Source organism: Pongo pygmaeus, chromosome 3, assembly GCF_028885625.2.
Source record: "Pongo pygmaeus isolate AG05252 chromosome 3, NHGRI_mPonPyg2-v2.0_pri, whole genome shotgun sequence".
Taxonomy (NCBI): Eukaryota; Metazoa; Chordata; class Mammalia; order Primates; family Hominidae; genus Pongo; species Pongo pygmaeus.
The window spans coordinates 181,507,800-181,520,294 of record NC_072376.2 but is presented as its reverse complement, the minus strand read 5'-3'; the positions used below and the strand labels follow the sequence as shown (position 1 = coordinate 181,520,294).

Genomic DNA, 12,495 nt, shown 5'->3' with positions numbered 1-12,495 from the left:
TCTTTGTTTCTGTAAATAAATTGTTATTGACATAATCACTTTTTCATAGGTACACATATGAATTTATTAATACCATAGGTTTATTTCTGATTTATAAATTTAATATTGAAGCTATGACTACACAATTCAAACCTAAACAAAATTAATAGAGAATGAACTCTCTTTGTAAAAAATAAAAATTGTTGGCATCCTAATTTTAAGAAAGCATGCAATTATCTGGGCTTTGTAAAAACCTATTGTAGCTGGAGAAATAAGTACTATTGAATTTTCTTACAAAGCCACATGTCAGATAAAGCTCTTGAAGCAACAATCACATTGGAGTCAGAGAAAAATCAAAACTAAAACAATATGGTAACAGTAGGTAACAGCCCAATTTGCCGTGTTCTTAAAGCTTGAAAGAATGAATGGCTCCTCACAAACTTAATGCTGTGGGCCTCTTTAAGGCTCTCATACATAATGCTCAAAAAAAAAAGTTACTGATTCTATCCAACCAGAAATTTGTTTTTTAAAAAAATCTGCTATAATAGACTTCACTAACATGTTCTGTTCAGTGTGTATTTCACCAGCCTCTTGACTGCAGTTTGGCTTCACTTCTGAAGGGACATAATACACCTCTACCAGGCCATCCATGGATACCTCAGCAGCCTTCTGTTGCACACAGTCTTTGCAGGCAAGATCTTAACTGCTTCTACCCTTCTCCAGAAGTACAGGTATGATACTACATTGACGATATCCTCCTCTGCAGAGATTCATTTGGGACACTCATTCAAGACATGCAAATACTCATAAAGGAGCTTTAAAAAGGGGATGGACCATTGGTTCATGCATAAGTTTAAGACCCTGCCACCTTGGTTAAATTCCTGAAAATTATTTGGTGAACTGAGGACTGCTCCATCTCTGATGCTGTCAAGATGAGCAGAGGAACATAACTGTCCCTCTCTAACATCTTTTAGTCCTTTTGGGTTCTGGAGGCAACATATTCCACATTTACAAATTTTACTTAATCTCGCTGATGCTGTTACTTGCAAATCAGCCCACCTTAAAGAGGGCCCCCTCCAACAAATGCTATAAAATCTGTCCAAACTGAAATGGGCAGGCATCTCTGTTAGCGCCCTCAGAGACTTCTTCACTGTAGAGGCTTTAACAACCTCTTCTCATGCCTCATGAAGTCTCTGAACCACCTGTGATGGCCATAACTTGTCCATGGACTTCTGATACAAAATATTGCCCTTTGTCAGCCCTGTACTGTGCACCATTGTGTTAACATTTTACTGGCCACATCCTGGGCTCTCTTGAAAACAGAGGCTCTCACAGCCCCCAAGCCTGTTACCTTTTCTATCCAATTGCCCATTATGCTTTGGTCATGGAAGCAACACTCCATGGCCTGGCTCCGCTACCAAGGCCTCCTGGATGCAGGATGGAGCCAAACTTGGGCTCTCTGGCATAGCTCACTTGTAGAAAGAGGTGATCTTCCCTGTCCTGAGTCTCTTGCCAGATGCCACATTGCTGGAGAAGGCCTCCACACTACCTGGGGAGCCTCTGGGATCAACTGAGTGAACAGAAATGGGAGTTCATAGATTTAATGAATGGAATCACCACCACCATATGTGCTAGAGCTCAATGGAATGTGGTGACTTTCCATCCTTTAACCAGGGTGTCCCTGAAAAAGGATGGAACCCAAGCATCAGCACAGTTGGCTAAACTTTGAAAGTCATCTCAGCATTAGATGCCTTCATTGAGAATTGGTCCCATCTGTCCACTGTTACATAATCTTGGGCCATTCTCGGGCCATGGCCTATGAGTTCCTTCCTTTGGGGTAAAAAACTCTGGAAATCTCCTTTCTTACTGATACCCAAAATATAAATTAAGGTAATAGATACCTCTATACATACTAAGGCCATAATACAAGCCCTCACGAGGACATTTCTTATCCCCTTTGGAGTTCTAGACATTAATGAATGTGAGAAAGGTGCATTTCACTTCTCAGAATATATAACACTGGGCTCTTGAAGAAAGCATTCAGTGGAACTTCCACCTTGCCTATATATCGGTACCAGTCAGTTTAATTTGAGAGGCCTAACAGGCAATTCAAAGAGCTCTTATTAAAGTTACAACATGGCAAATAGATGTCCTGGTGGGTGTCACCACTGCTACATGCATCCATTGATTAATGTAAATTCACAACCTCTGGGGACTCACACTCCCTATACCAGTGCCACAGGAGTCCCTCAATTGTTTTTGTTGGTCATAATGGGGGCACCTCTAAATTTCATGTTCTTGATTTCCATCTCCTATTTGATCCTCTCCCTCCTGGTCAAATACCTGATTTGCTTCCTAGGAAAGCCCTCCTACTCTCAGAAAGTCTCAGACATCATCAAATTTTAAGTGGATAGAAAGGCATTGTATCATAAGGCCGAAAATTTCACATGCTTGCTCCATGTGAAAGTTGAGGCTCCTTTGAGGCTCTCGGGGCCCCAGAGACCTAACCAGTAGTTCTGGGCTCTTCACCAGATAAACTCTGCACCCAGCTCCAAAGCCTTCCCACCTAGCTCTTTCTCTATCAGCCCTACCAGTTGCACTTAACTTTTGGATTTCACTGTCTTGTCAGCCAGCAAAATTATTCAATCAAACAATCACATCCTTCTGTGGGAAACAGGGAGCTTCCCCCCATCCTTTGGTAATTGCAGAGCCTGGTTCCCATAGTCCCTGCTTTTTCACTTTGCTCCTGATTTCCATCCCGGTGTGGCCCTGTGTGGCACACAGTTTCCTCCTCCCTTGGCTGGGAGGGCATGTGACTAATAAACTGCTGTCAATCTTCCGTGTCAAGTGCCATGAGTCTGGCCATCCCTTAACCCTAGGGTGGGAATCATTCCCTCACCAATGGAGAGAAGAGGAGGTGAATAAACTATTTGGAGTGTTCTAAGAAGAGAGGAAATATTGATAGGAAAGTTTAATCTAGAAGCAATGAGCATATATTGAAGTGTTTTTTAATGGGGTCTTGATGTGCTCAGTTTTACCTGCTGAAAAAATGCAGCAGAGTAGAAAATGAATTGGAGGGACAGACTGGAGTTAGAAAGTGAAAAGGTTGTTTCAATAATCCAGATGAGAAATGATGAGGCTTGCTCTAGCCTTTGGAAAAATGGAAGAGACAAGAGATTCAAGATTCTGTAAGTGTTTGGAGTTGGAATTTACTGGGATTTGAGGGAGGTGAGGATGCAACAATGACTCCCAGGTTTCTAACTTGAGCAGTAGTTATGTGATGATTCCGCTGATTCTTACAGAGAAGGTGGGAAAAGAAATTGATTTGAAGGAGAAGATTGTAACTGAAATCAAGGGAGAAGAGGCACTTTGGAAGAGAGGGACTGTACAAACTATCTTTCTAATGCTGAACAGAGGCAAGTAAATCAAACACGGACTAAACAAGCATTGTTTGGATTTGTCAATTAGTGGATCCTCATTGGATATCTTTGACAGAGCAGTTCCAGATCAGATTTAGGCTAATGGGCCTGAGAAATTTGAAGGGAGGTGAAGAAGTGTAGCCAATGAGTAAAGACCACTACAGGGCACCATGCTGAAAAGAGAAGGGTTGAAATCGAGCATGACATCATTTTTGCTATTGTTTGAAAATGGAAGTTTGAACCTATTGAACCTATTCAATTCAATAGGTTCAATTAGAATTGAATTCTATTGAATTGAATAGGTTCTAATTGAACCTATTAGTGGAATGAACACTATGTTTTACTTGACAAAGAGATGTTAAAATATACAACAAACTGAAGAATGATGGGCTAGGGTGCTTGAGGGGAGATCCAAACCCAGATCTAGAAGGCTAGTTATGTTGTGTGTAAGTGGCATACTGTGTGTTCTGCTTAAACTCTGTGTGAGACTGGAATATGGAGTTATCAGAAAGCTGGAGAGAATTATCCTTGAAAACAAAAGGGATGTTCTATCATTTAAAAGACTTGAGAATGGTAAAGTGCTGAATTGTAAATGTCATTGTGAAACGTGTGTAAGGCTGAGAGGAACAGATAAAAGTATCAGCTGTGTTGTTAAACAATACATTTGATGAGATCCTAACTGGGGCATTCCCCTTGGTGGCCAGGTATCAAAAAGAAAAGAAAACTTGAATTAATCAGGATTAACAAATTATAGGCAAGTGTAGAGGAAAGTCAGTAGGTTCAAGCAGTTGAACATGTTAATTAAGAGGAGAGTTGAAGTGTTGGCTCATGGAGTTCACCCTGATAGGACAAACATTTGGGAGTCCTCAGAGGATAAAGTGTAGGGCATAAAGGGAGGGGTCTAAAAGGAAAAATAAAGTACGTGACTGTCAAGCTTCAGAACAAAGTCCAGGGTGTGGTCATGGGAGTAGGCTGTTGAAGTGAAAAAGTAAAAACACGCTAAAGTTTCTGTGTGTTTACACACTTTGGGGTGGAAAATTGAAGAGGATGAGTCAAAGTTTTCTTGAACTCTCACCTGATGAATCCGGTCACTGAAAGTCAAAACAACTGTAGAACATCATATATTCTAAAAAACTTTATAATTTAAGCAAAATAAAATCATTTGTCCACTAGCTGAAACACTTTCAGTTGTAGAATTTGAAGCATTTGATGAAATTGTGTAATAGAGAAGGTTGTAGATAGACCATTGGGTTAGACCACGTTTTGAATCTTAGTATAATTTACTAGCTGTTTTATCCCTCTAAGCTTTATTTTTCTTATCTACAGAAGGACAGAAATCGTAGTACACACCTCCTGAACTTGCTGTGATCACTGATATGGTATTAGCATATTGCTTAGCACATAGTAGCCATCTGAATTAATTCTACCTCTTATAACACAATCCATTATTTCTGTTTGCAAATATGTTACTCATTTCCTACAATATAGTTTGCAATACTGTATTAGTTCTCTATGGCTGCTGTAACAAATTACCACAAATTTAGTGGCTTAATACCACACGAGTTTGTTCTCTTACAGTTCTGAGCTCAGAGGTTCAAAATCAGTCTCTCTGGGCTGAAGTCAAGGTGTTATCAGGGCTGATTTCTGGAGACTCTAGAAAAAAAAAATGTTTCCTTGCCTTTGGTAGTTTCTAGAGACCACCTGACTCCTTGGCTTGTGGTCCCTTCCACTGTCTTCAAAGCCATCTGTGTAGTGTCCCCACATTCTGTCACTGACTGTTTCTATCATCACATTGCCCTCTCGAACTCCTGTCTCCCTCTTATAAGGGCCCTTCTGATGACCTTGGGCCCACCTGGATAATCCCGGGTAAGGGGTAATCTCCTCTTCTAAAGATTCTTATTTAATCTGTTTTGCAAAGTTACTTTTGCTATGAAAGTTACCGTATTCATAGGTTCCAGGAATTAGGATTTTGGCCTCTTTTGGAGGGAGGAGTGCAGGGTATCATTCAGCCTACCCCAGGCAGGTACATCAGAGATCACAGTGAAGGAGACAGGAATATTGGCTGATTTAAGACAAATCATGTGTTAAATTCTAGAGTCTTTTAGTTTCTTTCTTAAGCTCATCACTAACAAACACATGAATTTCTAAACAAATGAATAAACAAGTAATTGTCTGATGGATGTGAGAAATGTCCTCCTTCCCCATATCCCCCTCTTTTAACAACTTGACTCTCTAATTTTTCACAAGACAAAATATCATTCACTACTCTCTCTGTTCTGTGTTCCCTGTGGAGCAGTGCCTGGACCTTGGCTCTTTCCTTTCCTTGTAGACAAAGCAGCCTGTGGCTTCTTATCATCCTGATTACCCAAATTCACCGCTGTCTTTCCTCCACACCCTCTTCTATTTCCAATATATGAATGCACATTTATAGCATTAATGAAATCAAGCATACTAGGGCACTGAAAGGAAAGGAGATGAGTATCGAAACCCACATTGCAAGTATCAACAGGCAAAAATTAAGAGAACATTTCATCAATTTAAGGCACAAATAAATGTGACCATTCTGCATTTTCAATTTATTTTTTAATGTTGATTCTTGGCCCATCAAAGTACCAATTACAGTTTATACAGAACAGTAATCATCAGCTTCTCATAACAGAAACTCAAAGTTCATGTAGTGTTACATACTTTCTTTTTTTTTTTTTGCATACAAGTAGAAGTAGCAAGATCTCCTATTTCATTGTGGGGTTTCAGATTCCACAGTGTCTTTTACATTTTGTCTATTTCTAAATTCTAACTCTTCTTGATTTTATCTCTTGTTTAGATGTTACAAATTTTTCTGCCTCAATTTACTCTATATTTATGCCCAAATTCCAAAGCCCATTTTTATTGCCTTTGTCTCTTTTAAGGTTTTTTTTAGTTTCATTTTATTTTTAATTGACGCATAATAATTGTATATATTTTTGGGGTACAATGTGATGTTTCAATACATGTATACATTGTGTGATGATCAAATCAGGATAATTAGCCAATCTATTACCTCAAAACTTTACTATTTCTTTGTGATGAGAATATTCAAAATTCTCTCTTCTAGCTATTTTGAAATATGCATTATTTTTAACTATACAAACCCTACTGCAGAATAGAATACCAGAACTGGTTCTTCCTAGCTATTGTAACTTCATACCCTTTAACTAACGTTTCGCCATGCTCCCCTTCTTAAGATTCTGATTGAAGGAAGGATGCTGAACTTTCCACGAAAGTGCCTCACTTAATTCGTGCTGAAGGGAAACTGAAACCTAAGTGCTTCTGAGAGCAGAAAGGAAACCGAAACTCCTGCCTGATGCACAAAAGGCTGGCTGCGGTGACTCAGAGCGCCCAGTCCTAGGCCGGGTATGGGATAACCTGGAACTTCCACCTGGGCTCTGCACTAGATCTCTGTTTCACTCCCTCCCCGCGGGGCACGCAGCTCGCGGGTCTTTGGACACCACCGGTCCTGAGTCCGCGGTGAGGAGCCGGGATGTCCCTTGGGAAGAGCCTGGGGCGGAGCTGTCTAGCGGGAGTTCTAGGTGTTCTTCAACGGACCGGACAGGGAGGTGGCCCAGGAGTGCTGGGCTCCCGGCGCGGGAATCTGGGGAGCCTCCTGGGCTCGCAAGGCGGTGGTGCACGGGTCCCCTGCTGACCCCGGGAGGCCGGGCGTGGGGAGGGGCGGAGGAAAGGGACAACCGCGAAAGGCCTGAAGTCTGAGAGAGAGAGGAGTGCTTAGGCATTTAAGGAGTCCCCGTCAAAGGTGGGAGCTGGGTAATGGAGGTTGAGGAGAAATTAAGGGACATCATACCTAAGCACAGCCAGTAAAACCTGTACGTTGACAGCAACAAGAAGCTTCCACCTTCAATCCCTGCTCCAGACTTGTAGAATCAGAATCTGCATTTATTAATAAGATTCCCCCAGGTAATTTCTATGCACCCTTAAATTTCAGTGGCTTAAGACAATAGAAATTTATTTCCTACTCCAGTAACTTAAAATAATTTATTCCTGGTCAAGGGGCAGGTATAGTGGCTTAAAACATTTCAAGTTTATTATTTTACAATTGCTGTGGATCAGAAGCCCAGGCATGGGTAAACTGAGTTCTCTGCTCAGCATCTCATCGAGCTGAAATCAAGGTGTTTGTCAGAGCTGTGGTCTCATGGGACGCCATGGGTACTCATTCAGGTTATTGGAAGAATTCAGTTTCTTGCAGCTAAAGGACTGGGGTTACCTGCTTTCTTGCTGGCTGTTGGCTGGGGGTTCCCATGTCTTTAGATTTTACCTTGAGATCTTAGCTACAGTGGCCTTCTCACACAAGACTTCTTTGGAGGAGTCTCCCGAGTCTATTATGATGAAGGCTTACATAATATAACCGAATCATTAAAGAGACTATGCCATTAAATTCACAGGGCCTGCCCACACTCAAGGGGAGAGGGTTATACCGGCTACTGGAAGCCATTTTAACCCACCAGCTCTTATCCAGGCAGGGTTTCAGGAGCTTGATGCCTTTCATCAAGTAGCTCCACCATTCTGTTCCAATACAGAATCCATGATTTCCTTTCCCTTCCCTTGCCGCCACTTTTTTCCTCTTTACCTCCCCTTTGCGCCTTTCCTCTTCCCTCCTTTTTTCTCTTTTCCATTTCTCTTCCTCCCTTCTTCTTTTCTTCTTCCTTTTTAAGATTGTTTGAATCAGAATGTGGTTCTGACACTACTGTGATTGGATGATAAGCCTTACAAGGTTCTTGCAATTTCTTTCATCCCCTTTTAATTTATTCGTTTGTAAGATATGTGGTCTTATGATTGCTTGTTTGTTTTTGTATGTGTGTGTCCTGTTGTGTATGTGTGTGTGTATGTGTCCTAATCTCTGTGGAGTCATTTAACATGTTTTGCTGGCCTCTAACCTTCTTGTAAATTAATCATTGCTACTAGCGTTTTGATCAGATTAAGGTTTTCTTTTTTTTCTTTTTCTTTCTTTCTTTTTTTTTTTTTTGAGATGGAGTCTTGCTCTGTTGCCCAGGCTGGAATGCAGTGGCTTGATCTCAGTTCACTGCCACCTCTGCCTCCCAGGTTCAAGCGATTCTTCTGCCTCAGCCTCCCAAGTAGCTGAGATTACAGGTGCCTGTCACCACACCCAGCTAATTTCTGTATTTTTAGTAAAGATGGGGTTTCTCCATGTTGGCCAGTCTGGTCTCGAACTCCTGACCTCAGGTGATCTGCCCCTGCTTGGCCTCCCAAGTTTTGGGTTTTTTTTTTTTGGCTGGGGGAACTACAATACTTCAGTGATGGTACAGACACTTGCCTCTATTTTTGTTGTGGTATCATTTAAAAATACTAAGATCTGTTAATTCATTAGGAGTTGTAAAGTGGTGATATTCTAATTCTGTCATTCCTTCTGTGTTTATTACCTGCATTATTTCTAGAAATGAATCACTCTTGTATCTACTCTTTGGTAATGCAATGGTGCAGTACTTAGAAGAAAAGCAGGATAATTTCTTGATTCCATAAACCATTATTTTTTTCATATATTGTCTTCAGATGCTATTGCTGGACTTCCTGCTGTGAAAGATGAAGAATTTAACGTTCATATTTATTTTTCTTTCATTCTTCCCTTTGTGAACTGCCAAGTTGGTTAATTATATTATTATTTTCATACTGTCAAGGTTTATCATATTTTACAGCAGTTTGTGACTTTGATTCTTGTGATTTGTTTGTATGTTGAGTCAACGGTAAAAAAGAAGTAAACAGCAGTGACAAAATTACGAGTATGTACACATTACTCAGTGTAGAAGCAATCTAGCAATTGCTAGGCTAAGACATGTAGTTCTGTTATTAAAATTACTGTTTGAAACAGACTTTTGTAAATTCGAAGTACCATGCATTCTCTTGTTTTTCTTTATAGCTTTCTTTAACTTTTCTAAATCATGCAAAGTTTCATTGTTTTCTGATTGTCTTCATTCTTGATGGGTTTTCCCCAATTTTCTGTATTATCTCTTTAAATGAAATTGTCATTTAAGATATATAGTTGGCATTGTGGAAGACAGTGTGGCCATTCCTCAAGGATCTAGAACCAGAAATACCATTCGACCCAGCAATCCCATTACTGGGTATATACCCAAAGGATTATAAATCATTCTACTATAAAGACACATGCACATATATGTTGATTGCAGCACTATTTACAATAGCAAAGACTTGGAAGCAATCCAAATGCCCATTAATGATAAGCTGGATAAAGAAAATGTGGCACATATACCCCATGGAACACTATGCAGCCATAAAAAAGAATGAGTTCATGTCCTTTGCAGGGACCTGGATAAAGCTGGAAGCCATCATTCTCAGCAAACTAACATAGGAACAGAAAACCAAACACCACATGTTCTTACTCATAAGTGGGAGTGGAACAATGAGAGCACATGGACACAGGGAGGGGAACCTCACACACTGGGTCCTGTCGGAGGGTTGGGGGCAAAGGGAGGGAGAGCATTAGGTCAAATACCTAATGCATGCCAGGCTTAAAACCTAGATGATGGGTTGATAGGTGCAGCAAACCACCATGGCGTGTGTATATCTATGTAACAAACCCGCATGTTCTGCACATGTATTTCAGAACTTAAAATAAAAAAAGGATATATGGTTGGTGAAATTTATGACTTCTTAAAAGTCTAATTACATCTTTTTGCCTTCTCCATGAATTGAATCACTATTTAGATGCAGAATTCTGGGTTCAAATTATTTTTCCTTTAGAAATTTAAAAATGCTTTATTTTATCAAAACATCCAGGAATGTTGCTTATTTTAATTAGTTCTGTGTGCCAGGTATTATTTTAATCAATTTGTATCCATCAGTTCATACATTTAAGTAGCTTGAAAATGCAATCAGAGGTGAGTAATACTATTGTTCCAATTTTATAGATAAGTAAATTGAAACTCAGAGATGGTAAATACCTTGTCTAAGTGTATAGAACTATAGTATATTTCAGAACCAAGATTAAAATGCAAGTAGTCGGCCAACAGTGTTCATGCCTTAAACGAGGTCTCATATGGCCTGATTTCCATTTCTTTGTACCTTTTCTGTCTTTCTCTTTATTCTTGGAGCTCTGCAATTTTAACAAGCTGTGCCTAGGTGTAGTTTTCCCTTTTGTCATTATTTCTACTCAGTAGTTGGGGAAACATTTCAATCTAAACACATTATGTTGTTCTTTAGTTCTGGTCTAATATTATTATATTAGTTTAAGTATATATCTTTGATTATTTTTATCCCCACTCATTTTGGAATCTTATTTATCTCCTACTAGAATTATTAGTAGGGGGAGGAAGAGCTTATTGACTTATTTCTGTATATTTTAGTATTTTTAGAATTTTTGCATCTCTTTGTCTTTTGCTTTTATCCTTTACAAAATTTCCCAGACTTTAACCCTCCAGATCACTGACTAAAAATTCCAGCATGCTCATTTTATTGTTCTGCACATGACTTTCCTCTTTGTAAAATTATGTTTTAAATGTGTATGAACACTCATCATGCTTTCTTTTTCTCTTTCTCTTTCTCTCTCTAGCAGCCTGTTACTATTTTATAAGAAATATTTTTAATTCTTTGAAAGCAGTAATTAGCAAATTTTGAAGGTCTTTTCTGTCTCTGCATCATGCTTATTCATCTGGTTTCTTATTTTTGCTTTTTTTGTGCCTCAAATGTCTATTGGTACTAATTTGTGTGTGTGTGTGTGTGTGTGTGTGTGTGTATGTGAGTATTCAATCATCAGTTACTACAGGTGGCTGGATCTCTAGCATGTCTCTCCCTTAAATAACAGAGAAGTGGGGATAATGACTGTGAATTCTGTTTAGGTGTTAGGGCATGCATGTGTTGGGGCAGAGGTTAATAGGATAGCTCTAGTATAGGGTATATAAGAGGAAAGCCTAGGGTATGTAAGCCTACTTTAGTATAGGGCATGTAAGAGGAAAGCCTATTAGGCTTTACACGCATTGTCTTGCGTACCCTGTCCTATGTCATGTAGAGCAACCTGTAGGATCTCAAACTTCCCATAGGCAGGCTACAGAATCCCTTGATTGTCAAATTAAGGAGGGATTGCACATTAAGGCAGTTTTATTTTGTCACCATAGCTATTGTTGAAAGTTTCACAGTGTTTAACAGGCACCCACGTCTCAGTCATAGTTACATTTCATTATAAAAACTATATTATTCCTTTTAATCTATGTATATTATTTCTTAAAACAATTTCTAAGTTGTCAGGACATAAATAGTTATTAATTTGTTTGTATCTACTTAATAAATGAAACGGTTAGGTATTGATTTTGTCCTAGGAGTGGCATAAAAAAATTCCGGAGACTCTAAGAGCATCGTGAACATCTGGGAACCTGTAAATTAACTTATTTCATCTTGTAGAATCTGACGCTATCTTGTCTGAAGTTTTCTGTAATATACTTGGGGTTAATTCTCTCTTGCCTGTTCAGTTCTCACTGACCCATTTTTTTCCATTTGAGCTTGGTACAATTTGGAGTGTTGAAGAAAGATAGTGTGGCCAATGCACAATTAGTGAGGTTGAGGATTGCATGAAATGGGTGACAGAGAGTTTTTATGAAAATGCCTAATCTCCTTACCTGGGCACGAGACCCATTATAGTCTGGTTCTAACCTGCCTTTCCAATGTCATCTCCAATGAGTCACCCTGTCCTATGCCATGTAGAACAACCCATAGGATCTCAAACTTGTCATGTAGTTTCACAACTTTATGCATTAAACTGATGCTGATTTTGCTGACTGAAAAGTATTTCTCTGTATCTCTCACTTTCCCCAACATGCTTTCATAAGTCTTCATCATCTTTTCAACCTGTTCTTGAAACCTCAGAACACAGGACCCTGATCCCTTCATTCTGATTTAGGAACTCCCTCTCAATTCTCTAATGGCTTCCTGTGCCATTTCTGCTAGAACACAGCAAATTAGATGTAATGTGTCACTTAGTTATCTTTAAACTTACACTGGGTTGTACAAGGAGAGAATCATGCTTCATGCATATTTGTATATGTTTCAGCAAGTACAATGTTTGGTAAAGTGTAGA

The 12,495-nt window shown here is 39.5% G+C and overlaps 1 protein-coding gene across 4 annotated transcripts in view; it reads left to right on the top strand.

Moving 5' to 3' along the window:
* Window positions 1–271: 271 nt before the first annotated feature.
* The window catches only part of DDX60 (DExD/H-box helicase 60), a 110,088-nt gene continuing 97,864 nt past the window's right edge, over window positions 272–12,495 (top strand). For 2 of the 4 annotated variants that reach the window (XM_054485748.2, XM_063664263.1), the window contains exon 1: window positions 6,672–6,905. The gene's annotated coding sequence lies outside the window, so the exon portion shown is untranslated. Of the gene's footprint in view, window positions 711–6,671; window positions 6,906–7,194; window positions 7,350–12,495 lie in introns of those variants that run through there. The other 2 variants (XM_063664265.1, XM_063664264.1) reach the window with 2 other exon arrangements.